Genomic DNA, 13,720 nt, shown 5'->3' with positions numbered 1-13,720 from the left:
AAGTACTTCTAGGAATACCATTAAACATAGGATTATAAATTGCTTGTATATAATGAATAAAGGCATCAGAAGAAGGAAAACTAAAAGGCAAACAACCCACAGCTACCATTTTAGTTATTTCTTGTCGGTCCCTCAATTTATTATACTTCTTCATTACCTGACCGGTTGCTAGGTCCATTCTAGTTTGCGTTGGCCCACCAACATTTCCACCACCTCGTGCAATATTTAACTCTCTTTCATGAGCATCATCTATATGTCTTGTTAACGTACCCATACCCCCTTGCTTGCCTCCGCTTTTATGCTTATATATTTGTTGACAAATATTGCATTGCACCTCAGTATCTGATATACATTCACAAAATTGCCATGCAATACTAGTTGTTGTACGAGCTCTTGGGGTACGAGGAGGACGGGGAGGGAGATTAACCGATTCAGATCTAACGTTAGCATTTCCCACTGCGGTTGTCTCACCAATATTTTCATCATCTTTGTCCAAATTAACCGTATCTACTTCATTTTCTTCTTTTACACCGTAATTTTCCTGAGCTTCTACATAATTCATATCGTGAGAACCTAGACCTATTTCTTCCTCAAAAGGTGTACCAAGCTGTACCGAAGGCGAAGACACACAGGTATATCTACTACTTGAAGTACCTCTACCGCTAGTAATTCGCTTTTTACTATCACTACCGCTTCTGGGACAAAATGTTTTAACACCATTAATATCGAGGTTTCTTAATTTATCCATAATATAAATTAAACTAAAAAAAAATTAAAATAAATAAATATAATAAAATTAAATATTCAATAATTAATACACTAAATAAAAATTAAACGTAAGAGATGGAACGACAATACCAACTTTTGGAAGTATTCGAAGGTTACGACTTTAGAAACTTCCACTCATACTTTATAATTGCAAAATTAAAAAATTAAAGTGAGCACTTTAGGAAATTAAATATATAGAATATTTGAGAATTGAGAATTGAGATTTGAGAGAGAATGAGATTTGAGAGAATGAAAAATTGTGTGAAAAATGATTTGAAGGTGTAGGGTATTTATAGAAATTTTTTTGGGATTAAAAAATATTTTAAATGATTTTTTTTTTAATAAAAGAGCCCAAACTAGCCGTTTGGACCCAAAAAGAGCTATATAGCCGTTGGGCCAATGGCTAGTTTGGCCAAAATCTCCAAAATTCTTAAAAAAAAAAACAAAAAAAAACCGGGCCAATTAACCGGCGGGCTTGGTCCGGGCCGAATTAATTGGGCCCAACCAAAAAATTAAACCGGCTCGGGACCCGATACCCTACAACCCATGGGATGACCGGGCTGGGTCAAACCGGGCCGATTTTATTAAACTGGCCGGATTGGACCGGATTGGTTGACCCGTTTGACACCTTAATTGCACGCTTTCAACAAAATTCACTTTCATTATATATTCCTGCCTTCCTGTATTCCTGGCTTCCTCTCCTTTCTATGTATTTTTGATTTTTTGTCTTTAATTTAAAATTTTAATATATATTTGAAAGTTTCAAATGGTAACAACACAAGAACATCATTTCGAAAGAAGTTGGTAGTGAAGACAAGTTATAGCAATAGGTTTCAAATATTTGACGACTTTTGATTGATATTTAGACTTAAAAGAAATTACTCTAAGTTACCATGTAGAGTTTCGAAAGATAAGTTCATGGTGAAATTTAATTTCATGAATAATTATCTTTACTAATAAAGAATCATGACTTGCAAGTTGGATAAATATTTATAACTTATTTTGAATTTTGATTTTGTTATCTTATAACTTCATGAAAATAATATTTTTTGGTATGCACCAAATATTAGAACTAACATTTCACTATTTAGATTTTTGTCATTAAAAATATTATATTATAAATTTGATAAATTATTTTATAATCGTGCAAATTCACTAGTATATAATATATGAAAGGGTGGAAGAATTAAACGATGGTGAAGCGATGTTTACTTTTTGTGGAAACTAAAAGGTAGCAGCAGCAGCCGTATCTCTTATTGTCGTTTCCCCAAATGTCTGGCAACCACGCTCCATAATAGCGCGTGCAAAATACTCGCCAGTGAGGGAAATATGAAGCTAAAAAAAAAAAGGAAGAACAGAATGCTGATTGGTTTTGATAAATTGAAGTGAATTTCCTAAAGAAGTTTGGGTTGCTTTCGAATAAAAAAAAACATGAGACACAATATAGAAAAATTGGAAGACATTATTCTAATAGAAAATTTATCTGCAAGAAAGAGATCACATTTCAATTTTTTGCCCAAAGAAATGACAAAATCACACTTTTCTTTATGCAAGGGTTTTTGCAAGTGTCTGTATAGAGGATTTATACAACGATTTTTGCAAGTATTTTTTTTTGCAAGGGTTTATGCAAGAATTCTCACTGATGCAAGTCAAAGTCTCCCAAAATACATTGATGCATATTTTGAGTAAATTAATATGGATTTACTTTTTAAACTTTAATGTTTTGAATGATTTTTATAAATATTTTTTTTTATGCAAGGGTTCTTACTGATCTAAAGTCAAAGTTTTCCAAAATACATTGATTCTTACTAATGAATACCTTGAGTAAATTAATGTGGATTCACTTTTTAAACTTTAACGTTTTGAACTTTAACGTTTTGAATGGTTTTTATAAGTGTTTTTTTATGCAAGAGTTCTTACTGATTCAAAGTCAAAGTTTTCCAAAATACATTGATTCTTACTGATGCATATCTTGAGTAAATTAATGTGGATTCACTTTTTAAACTTTAAAGTTTTGAATAGTTTTTGCAAGTATTTTTTTTATGTAAGGGTTCTTACTGATCCAAAGTCAAAGTTTTCCAAAATACGTTGATTCTTACTGATGCAAATCTTGAGTAAATTAATATGAATTCACTTTTTAAACTTTAATGTTTTGAATGGTTTTTGCAGGGTTTTTCTTTACGACGGTTCTTCTTACTGATCCAAAGTCAAAATTTTCAAAAATACATTGATTCTTACCGATGCATATCTTGAGTAAATATGTGGATTCACTTTTTAAACATTAACGTTTTGAATGGTTTTTGCAATTTTTTTTTTTATGCAAGGATTCTTATTAATCCAAAGTCAAAGTTTCTCAAAATACATTGATTCTTACTGATGCATATTTTGAGTAAATTAATATTGATTCACTTTTTAAACTTTAATGTTTTGAATGGTTTTTGCAAGTGTTTTTTTTTTTTTTTTGCTAGGGTTCTTGTTGATCCAAAATCAAAGTTTCCCAAAATACATTGATTCTTACTGATATATATCTTGAGTAAATTAACGTGGATTCACTTTTTAAATATTAACGTTTTGAATAATTTTTACATGTATTTTTTTTTATGCAAGGGTTCTTACTGATCCAAAGTCAAAGTTTTCCAAAATACATTGATTCTTACTGATGCATATCATGAGTAAATTAATGTGGATTCACTTTTTGAACTTTAACATTTCAAATGGTTTTTACAAGTATTTTTTTTTTCTTTCTTATGCAAGGTTTCTTACTGATCCAAAGTCAAAGTTTTCCAAAATACATTGATTCTTACTGATGCATATCTTGAGTAAATTAATATGGATTCACTTTTTAAACTTTAACATTTTGAATCAAAATACATTGATTCTTATTGATGCATATCTTGAGTAAATTAATGTGGATTCACTTTTTAAACTTTAATGTTTTGAATGATTTTTACAAGTATTTTTTTTTATGCAAGAGTTCTTACTGATCCAAAGTTAAAAATTTTCAAAATACATTTTATTCTTACTTATGCATATCTTGAGTAAATTAATGTGGATTCACTTTTTAAACTTTAATGTTTTGAATTGTAGGATGGTGACCTCGATCAAATGCTAGTAATTCAATTTTTATTTTAACTTTTAAATATGTTTAGTGAATTTTTTTTGACACTTATACATGATTTAAATTAGTGAAATTTATTAAAAATTTTACCATACTCAAAGGCCAAAGCTACCTCTATCCCCAATTTAAAGGAAACTCTTGTGGTCATTTACAAATTGAATAAATACAAGGACATTTTCAAATCTCTAATACATGAATTCCTTTTATGTAAAAATGAAAATTTCTCGTAAAAAGATATAAAATTTATGTATATGTTTTGAGTTTAAATCCCTAACGAACAAGCAATAATGAAGAAACTATAGATAGTGGATTAATAAATAGTTAGGCAGCATAGATTGTTACGCGTAATTAGCATATGGCGTGGTGAAATCATGAATTAATGGATAAAGAATTTTGTAATTAAGGTTTCTATAAAGTTACCCATATATTTAGAGGGCGTTGAAGGAACATTCATTCAATTCAAGAGAAGCATATGCATTATTAAGCTCAAAATAAATCACTTTTCACGTTGTCACGAAACATTTCAGCTAAGAGATTTTTCCATTCCGTGAAAGCATTATAGTAAAAAGACATTTTTTCCTTTATGCCTTGGTTCCTTTCACCTTTCTATAAAAAGATAATAGATCTCATATTTTTATCAGTTTCATATTTGAATTTTGTCTTGTTTATGGCTCTGTTAGATTACATGTTTTCAAGTGCTAAAATTTCCTTAGCTTTACGAATGACGAAGTGTGTGTTCATCTCCTTAAAGATGTGTGAGGGGCCAAGAAATTTTATATATTTATAAATGAGGTCTTCTTCCTCTTCCTCTTCTCTCTTTTTACATCTGAAATTTTTTGGATATATATAGATGTGGTTTGTATTAAATTTTTCTCTCCCTTTTAATTCTTGACATGACGAATCGAAGGTTATAAACTGAATTCATAGCAAAACTAAACCACACATATATCGTAAAATGATAGAGAATTTTTAGCACTTAAAAGTTATAGTTCAAGATGAAACTGATAAAAACATGATATTTTACCATGTAAAATCTTATAGATTTCAAAAAGTGATTAGTGTTTATTTTAAAGGGAAGAGGTTTAAAAATATTCTGCTACTTTGATAAATTGGTTAAATTTGCTCCTTTTACTATTAGATCAACTAGTCAAGTGTACGTGCTTTGCACATGTGTCTCGTGTTGATAAATATAATTATATATAAAAAAAAAATTATTAAAAAATAGCAATTGAGTTGAAATGAACATTGTATCTATTTAAACGATATAATTTGACACTATAAGTGTTTCATCTTAATCAATAAAGATATATATAATAAAAAATTTAATGAATTAAAAATTTATGCTCATCAAAGAAAAAAATGTAGAGAAAAATTAAGCCGCAAAGGAGCATTTGTTGTACATATACGTCATATTTAATTAAAATATAAATATTATTAGTATCTTACGATCCAATTTAGAGTTGAGACTAGTATTCATAACATAAAATATAACAAAAAGGGAGAAAAAGGGTCAAAAAAATTAGGAAAACACTATTAAAAAAATACTTTGTAAGAATATATTATTATCTTTCGATCTTGTCCAATATTTCAGCCATCTGTTGCCACAGATCCGTCCCCTATTGCAACAGATGACTCATCTGTTGAACAGATGGAGAATTTGTTGCATCAGATGGGTCATCTATTGCAAAGCTTGTTTTAATGTGTTGTATTCATTCAATTTTGTGTTACCTATTTTTAATATTCTTTTTGTTCTTCTCCTGTTTGACATCAAATGTTTTCTCTTGTTTTCAGATAAAAATAAGTGAAAGTGGTTTAACTTTTGCCTGACCAGCATCAAAAGGCTAAAATAAAAATGGGTTCGAAGGAATAAGTTGCTTGCAGATGGAACCACTTCATATGTGGGAGATATGTATTGCTGATCAATCTATCGTGAAAACACATATTCAGTACACTGATTTTGTGAATGTTGGATATGACATTTTACAATTAAAATTGTTAGGTTCAAACTGGTAAGGCTGAGGGACAAAGTAGGTGGCGTCAATACCCTATTAAGGTTTAATGGAGATTTTGCTAATGTTTATATGTCAAGTTTGGAGAAGGGTTCAAGTTTTTGATGGTAGTGTACACATTCAAATAGTGATTGGATTGATTTTAAGAGTTCAATAGACTTTTGAAAGGCCTCCAAAGCCTCGCACTATCGCAAACAAGAACGAAAAAACAATAGTTATTGCCCTGGTCCAAATTTATATGGATGGGTTGCTCGAGGAGAATATTATACAAAGGAAGGTGCTTGGGTACCCGTGTGGGAAGAGGGGGGTAGAGAAGACCATATATCAACTCAGACCTTATTAAAGAAGAAATACAGGGTAGGAAGGAACGTGTGTCACGACCCACATGGCCATGAGTGGTACTCACACTATTCTTCCTGCGGGAGAACCATCTAAATCAAACCATTGCCTAATCACTTAGTCGAAATTAAGATGATATTATCATAAAATCAACATACTAACAATAATTCAGAGTTAATCATCATTAGTCCCCAAGACCCGAAAGTTATCTACAAGAACTACTAACAAAGATCATGTCTAGAGAGATATCCAAAATAAAGTAAATAAGGAAGGTTTCACTGCCCGAAAGATCAACAATAATAATAAGATGACCCGTGGCAGCCTAGAGACGGAGTGCTCACCCTTGGATCAAGATCTGCTATCAAATTCTAGAGGTAAGGTCGTGTCTAATCCTCCAAAAAATTTTCTGCACTCAACAAAAGAAGAGTACAAGGTAGTATCAATACAAACCACTATGTACTGGTAGGTATCATAGGCTAATTCAACTTAATAATATGTACACAACATAAATCAAATAACAAGTAGACAAACATCATCACATAACAAATACTCAATGAATCAACAATACAACAATAATAGGTCAAACAGTGCCCACAAACAATCCACATAACCATCAAGAGAATCAACCATACTGTAAATATCCACGGAATCAACACAAATATGTACACACATGCTATGGAACTTATTTTTGCCCAAATAGTCATGACTTGCAGGGAACAATCTAAGTTCATGTATCGTACCGACGTGGTACCCGATCCGCCATATACATATCCTTACCGGCGTGGTATCCGATCCAACATATACATATCCGTACTAGCACGGTACCCGATCAACCATACACATATTCGTACCGGCGTGGTACACGATCCAACATATACATATTCGTACCGGCGTGATACCCGATCCAACATATACATATACATATCCGTACCGGCGTGGTATCCGATCCAACATATACATATCTGTACCGGCGTGGTACCCGATCCAACATATACAAATAATATCAATATAATATTTACACTACCTCAAGCATACAACACGATGTATTAAGTTTACAAGTACACTTAAAGTCATAAAACAATTCTATCAAGTAAATTTTCAATAATCATTTATACACGCATCAACGATCCAAACATCAACAATTTCAAGCATGTTCGAATACTAATCAGCAAGTATCCAATTTAGGAGCATACACACAATTAAGTCGAGTCTAAACTCCAATTAAACCATAATCTACCTCAACCAAGAAATTCGAATGCAAGCTACTTTGCAAAGGCCTTGCCTCTCCTAAAGTCTTGAAATAATCAAAATCTGTTCAAATACGTAATCTCCATAAGAGTACGGATCTAATAATATTTTTTTATATATATAATTATTTTTAATGAAATGAACCACCGAAACAGTAACTTCCCAATATACCCTATTAACATCACTGCCACCAATTCCTAATAATATATATACTAATCATTTTTATCCTTATTAAGGAAAACTTTTCCCTTACACTGCCGAAGGGAAAAACCAAAATTATTATTTTAACTTACAATTCTAGTAGAATTGCTTGGTCCACCTAAATTTCTAACTCCCAGGAAAATATATTCTACCCCTACCACCTAACCAACCAATCACGCGGAAAACAATAACACCAAAAGTTAAAATTATTGAACAATTTTACCTGGTGTCGTCCCGGTTGATGTGAATGGCAGCCGTCTCCTTTTTTTAATTTTTTGATAAGTTATGTTTCAAAATTGAAAACCTCCACTAATCTTAAATTAATTTTTATACATGGGTCAAGTGAAATAGGAAATTAAATATGTTATGGACTTGGCCAATTAATTATCAATTAAAGAAAATATCCAAAATACCCAATAGATCCTCGGATATTGATCGGAGCCTCAAAAAAAATAAATCATGCATATTAACTAAAAAGTTCATTCCATGCCTATTGAAAACATTACGATACTAATTCGAGGTCATCTCGATCAAAGGTTGACTATTATTGGGTTTAATTTTCTCAAACTCAATAACCCCATTAATGATATAAAATACTTCTGAATAACTCGAGAATCTATACTACTCATCACCGTAAGTCATAAATCATGTACACCAACTACGGAGAGCGCTAAAATAGAAGATGAGAAAATTCCATAAATGATCGGGAGGGTCGTTTCAACGGGTAGCGAATCTGGCTAATGAAATTGACATGAAAAATGAAAAGATTGAATGAGTTGGAAATGTGAAAGTGTATCCAAAAATGAAAATCCATCAGTCCATTTTAAAAAGAAAAATGCTGAAGTGGACTGGAGCTCTGCATTTCGTTAGGGGACTACAACTAGATAACGTGGCCTGCATAAAGACCCACAAAATGCAGGACCAGAACTCTAAGGTTGTAGCTTTGCGAGCACCGATGGTGGTAAGATTGTCGGTCAGGAATGAAACCTGAACCAACAACTCCTGAAGTAAAAATAAGGGATCAAGCCAAGGTGACAATTTCTGAAGTTGAACTTGCATCCTAGGCCTTCTTCTTATGGTTCTTGTTTGGTCAAAGGAAATGGAAACAACAAGGCATGAGATTTCTGCCCAACTTTAGACCTTTTTGTTTCTACTGCCATTGACCTTATCAACACCACAAACAGAAGGCATGGGATGCAAGTTAGACTTCAGAAATTGACGTCTTAGCTTCTCTTATTTTACTTTTGGAGTTATTGGTTTAGCTTTCTTTCTTGACTAAAAATCTTACCAATCCGCTGTGCTCGCCACAATGCTTCCTTAGAATTCAAATCCTGCTCTTTGTGGGTTTTCATTGAGACCACACTCGCTAGTCGCAGTCCCTAGTAAAGTGTCCAACTCCAGTCCTTTATAGCCTTTTTTATTCAAGAACGACTGACGGATATTAATATTTGGATATACTTTCACATTTGCAGCTCCTTCAATTTTTTCATCTTTCAAGTCAATTTCATTGGCCAGATTGGCTAGAAGTTCCTTACTTGTTTCCCTGTGTTTCTTCTTTAATAAGGTCTGAGATGACATGATCTTCTCCACCTCCCTTTTCCTGCACAGGTATTCTCGTAAGCACCTTCTACTGTATAATAATCTCCCCGAGCAACCCATCCATATAAATTTGGACCACGACAATAACTATAGATTTTTCATTCTTGCTTGCAGCAGTGCGAGGCTTCAGAGGCCTTTCAAAAGGCCATTGAATCCTTAAAATCATTCCAATCACTATTTGAATGTCTATACTACCACCAAAAACTTGAACCCTTCTCCAAACTAGACACATAAACATGAGTAAAATCGTCATTAAATTGTATCAGGGTATCAACACCACCTTCTTGGAACCCTTCAGCCTTATCAATTTGCACCTATCAAAGTAAACTGTAAAATGCAGGATCTTATTTGAAGGATCAATGTCTAATTAGTAAAAAACTGCATTCACAAAATCATTGTAGTTTATGTGTGTCTGTCACGAAAGTCTGATCAATAATACATAACTCCCACACATGAGAGTGGATCCATTTATATTTATATGCATGCACCTTATTCTTCCTACCCTATCGTTAAGTAATGTACAAGACTACATAGGCTCAGAGGGTAACCATCTTCAATGTCAGAGGACTACATGCCCCGTCAAGAAAAAACAAGTGCTACAAGTCATGACTTTTTACCCTTTTTGTTTTTAAATCTATTTTTTTAATTTTATATAATAAAAGAGTCACCAATTTGGATTAATTAAGGTATGTGATGACTATAAAAAAAGAGGTGAACAGTCGTGACTTTTTGTAAAACACATTTAAAACAACTTATGAATCAAATTTTCCATCTGTTGCAACTGATGAATCAACTGTTAAAAGAAATCAAAACATCTCCTCCAACAGATAGTCTATCTGTTGCAATAGATAATTCGTCTGTTGCATATACAGACCATCTGTTGCAATAAATGGTAAATCTGTTGCGACGGTAGGTTATCTATTACGACAGATGGATGATCTATTGTAACAGCTCAATAATAATGACTGTTATTAAGAGAGGACCATTTGAAAAGGTGAGAAATTTGAATGTAAAATAAAAAGTTACGACTTTTCACAGAAAATAAAAAGTCAGCAGTGTAAATTTAATTAATACAATGGAGCTGAACAGTTGTGCCTTTTGCCTAACACATTCAGATTCAATCCTTTATAAATACGTCTCTCTTTAATCTTCATTCTACACCATTTTTTTTTTGCACTTTGTCTTTTTGTATTATATCTCCAACCACTTCTCTTCAAAGAGCATATTCCTTTATATTGAGGTAAGTAATTTTTTTTTATGTGTGTAAATCTACCAGTTGGTAGTATACGTTTTATTACATTTGAAATCTTTTCTTTACTTTTGTGTTTACGTTTTTTGTCAATTCATGTGTGTTCTAAATATGGTTGATTCTGTTTGGGAAATTACTATTCTGTGCGACACTGTGCGGGAACTTCAGAGGTAGGTTAATGACTTACAGTGGGAGTTGGTCGCCGTGAGAGCAAGGATATTCGTAAAGATGCGCAGGCTGAGCAGGACCCTGCTGTTGACGGTTGACGATTGACCGGATGACAATAATAATGATAATAATAATAATAATAATAATAATAATAATAATAATAATAATAATAATAATTAAAATAGAATTTTTCTTTTAGTGTATGTATTTTGATTTTTCTATATCGGATCTATACCTAATGTATTTTATTTTTTGTTTAATGAAAAATTTATTTTTAATTGACTTTGGCTTTTTAATTCTTATTAAATTTTCATTCTGTCTATTTATTCTTCTCAACAAACATGTCAACGGTTGGATGTAAGGAACAATTTTGAATCCAGTAGCAATAGCAAGAGTTTTGAGTTCTTTCAATAGATGGATCATCTGTTGAAACAGATTGGCCATCGATTTGGGTTTTTGTCAGTAGATTATCCATTTGTTGCAACAGATTTGTCATCTGTTGGAGGAAAACATTCCAGTTTGATGAACTGTATTGTGTTCTTCAAGCTAATGTCCATCTGTTGCAACAGATAGGTAATCTGTTGAAAATAATTTTGTGGTCTGCTGTATTTAGTTCCTGTTTTGCCTCTTTTTATTGATCCACAAATTATTAAAAAAGATATTTTATATAATAAATGATAGCATTTACGTTCACAATAACGAGTTAAATATATAAAAGTCCATAATAAACAACAACATAAGTTTTTATTATTACAACGATCATTGTCGATTATGATCCGTGCATGTAGTTCTTTTGTGGACAGAGTTTTTACATATGACGTACTTATTTTTTCTTGATGGAAATGATTCTCCAACTCCACATCTCTTCTTATATGACCTTCTTCCCGATTTAATAATGCTTGGGTCAATATATGGAGGAGGTATTAATCTCCCCAAAAACTCTGCAGGAACAACCCAAGATTATCCAAGAGGCACCGGAGTAATATGCTCACCATATGTCATTATATATTTTTTCACCATATAATATGGAGAGGAGTACTCATAAATTTTAGTTCCATATTTTGCACCGTATTGTGCTTGAAGCGTTGCCATAACATGTGGACAGGGTATTTTGTCCAAGTCAAGAACTCTGCATGTACAAGATCTTGTTTGAAGATCGACCGTGCCAACATAACCACAACCGTCGATACTGAACTTGTAATCTACTATTTGATAAGAAAAAAAAACTATTGCCCAGACTGATGTTCACTGATATTATTTTTCTGCTTTTAGAACAAGTTTGGTTCCTGCATTCTCGAACTTCACATGCCTTTGGTGAAAAAATTGGTCATTCTTCTGGTTTATTTTATCAAATAGAGCCACGATGGTAAATTCTCTTTCATCATGAAATAATGAATTCACCGATTCAGCTATGTTTGACGACATAATATTGTACCTATACAAAAGAATCAATTAGTATGACATCATACTAAACTTGTAACTCAAACAAGACATTAAATTCATAAGAATGTACCTATTTGCCGGACAGAATGCCTGGCTTTATCTCTCGAAACAGACACGTATGAGATGTTCTGCTGCCTTGGGATGCATATCCATTATGTGATTGAAATGATCTAAAACTCCTCTATACTATATGCTTTAGCTACTCTATAAAAAAGGATCATGACCCTTTCGTTGTGAAAGTTATTCCGAATGTTATCTCGAAGATGCTTCATGCAACAACCAAAGTGAGTTGAAGTGTAGAAAATTGAACCCATCTTTAGAATACTTGGATTTCTATTCGAAATAAAACACAATTCTTTGGTATCTTCGATGCAACTTTGCATTTGTTCAAAGAAATATCCATAAGAGGCATCACATTCCTTGTATGCTACACAAAAAGCGATAGGAAAGATATGATTCTCCGCATCCTGCGCCACCACCGCTAGCAAAACTCCATTATACCTGCTTCTCAAGAAGGTCCCATCGACGGCTATGACTTTTCTAAAATATTGAAAACCTTGAATCCAAGCACCATAACCAAAAAGTACTTGAACCTTCCATTTTCATCGACATGCAATGTCGTCTTACTTCCTGAATTTATGGACTCAAGCATGTAACAGTAGGCATCGAGAACTGCATACCCATGCTCGTGTGCCCCCCTAACTATGTCCTTGGCAATATCCATAGCCGTATATATCTTTCGATAACTGACATGACACCTAATTTCGTAAGGAGTTGATTGTCCATATCCCTTGTAGAAGGGCCTTTGCCATTGGAAAATCTATTCTTGAAATATTGATTGGGGACCTTTGTTGTGGCATGAGGATTTGGATCGAAATATGCTCCAAACCACATGTGTGATACTTTTCATATTTATGAATGACAAATCTATCAGAACTCAAGTAGTTCGCCACTCTCAACTATCACTTACAGTTCGGATTAGCACATTTGAAGCAAAAGACTTGCTTGAATTAATCACCTTCATTATTCTAAAATCTTTTTTCAAGCAAGCAATAAACAAAGTGGATAGTTTGTCCTTATCCTTGTATGACATTCCCTTGTAAAAGCCGATCTCGTCATTTTGACGATTGCCAGACTGTGTCGATTGAGAAAAACTGACCACCGTATTGCTCGCACCAATGGGCGTAGGTGTTTGATCATCATCTAGAATATTCATGTCCAAATCATCTAACTTATCATTAAAGATGTCTTGTTTTTGTTCTTCTTCTACATTTTGGTTCTCATTCTCTCTCGATTTTCAACCACGTACACCCTTAACACCGGCCTGGCTGAATCACCAAGATAAGTACGGAACCGAACATGATCGGTTATCTTGAAAGGTAGTACCCTCTGGTTTTAAAAGAAGATATGCATGTAACTGATGATGAGTTCTTTTGGTTGACAATTCAGTCCACAATAGTTGACAATTAATTAAGTTCATAAAATCATCATACGAAACATCACTTTGGACTATCATAGCAATCGTGATGTATGAAACAAAATTTGACTTAAGAAATTAGTCAAGTAGCAGCAGTAGCG

The sequence above is a fragment of the Capsicum annuum genome, chromosome 11, assembly GCF_002878395.1.
Source record: "Capsicum annuum cultivar UCD-10X-F1 chromosome 11, UCD10Xv1.1, whole genome shotgun sequence".
NCBI lineage: Eukaryota > Viridiplantae > Streptophyta > Magnoliopsida > Solanales > Solanaceae > Capsicum > Capsicum annuum.
The sequence above is the reverse complement of the archived record's forward strand: the minus strand, read 5'-3'. Positions refer to the sequence as shown.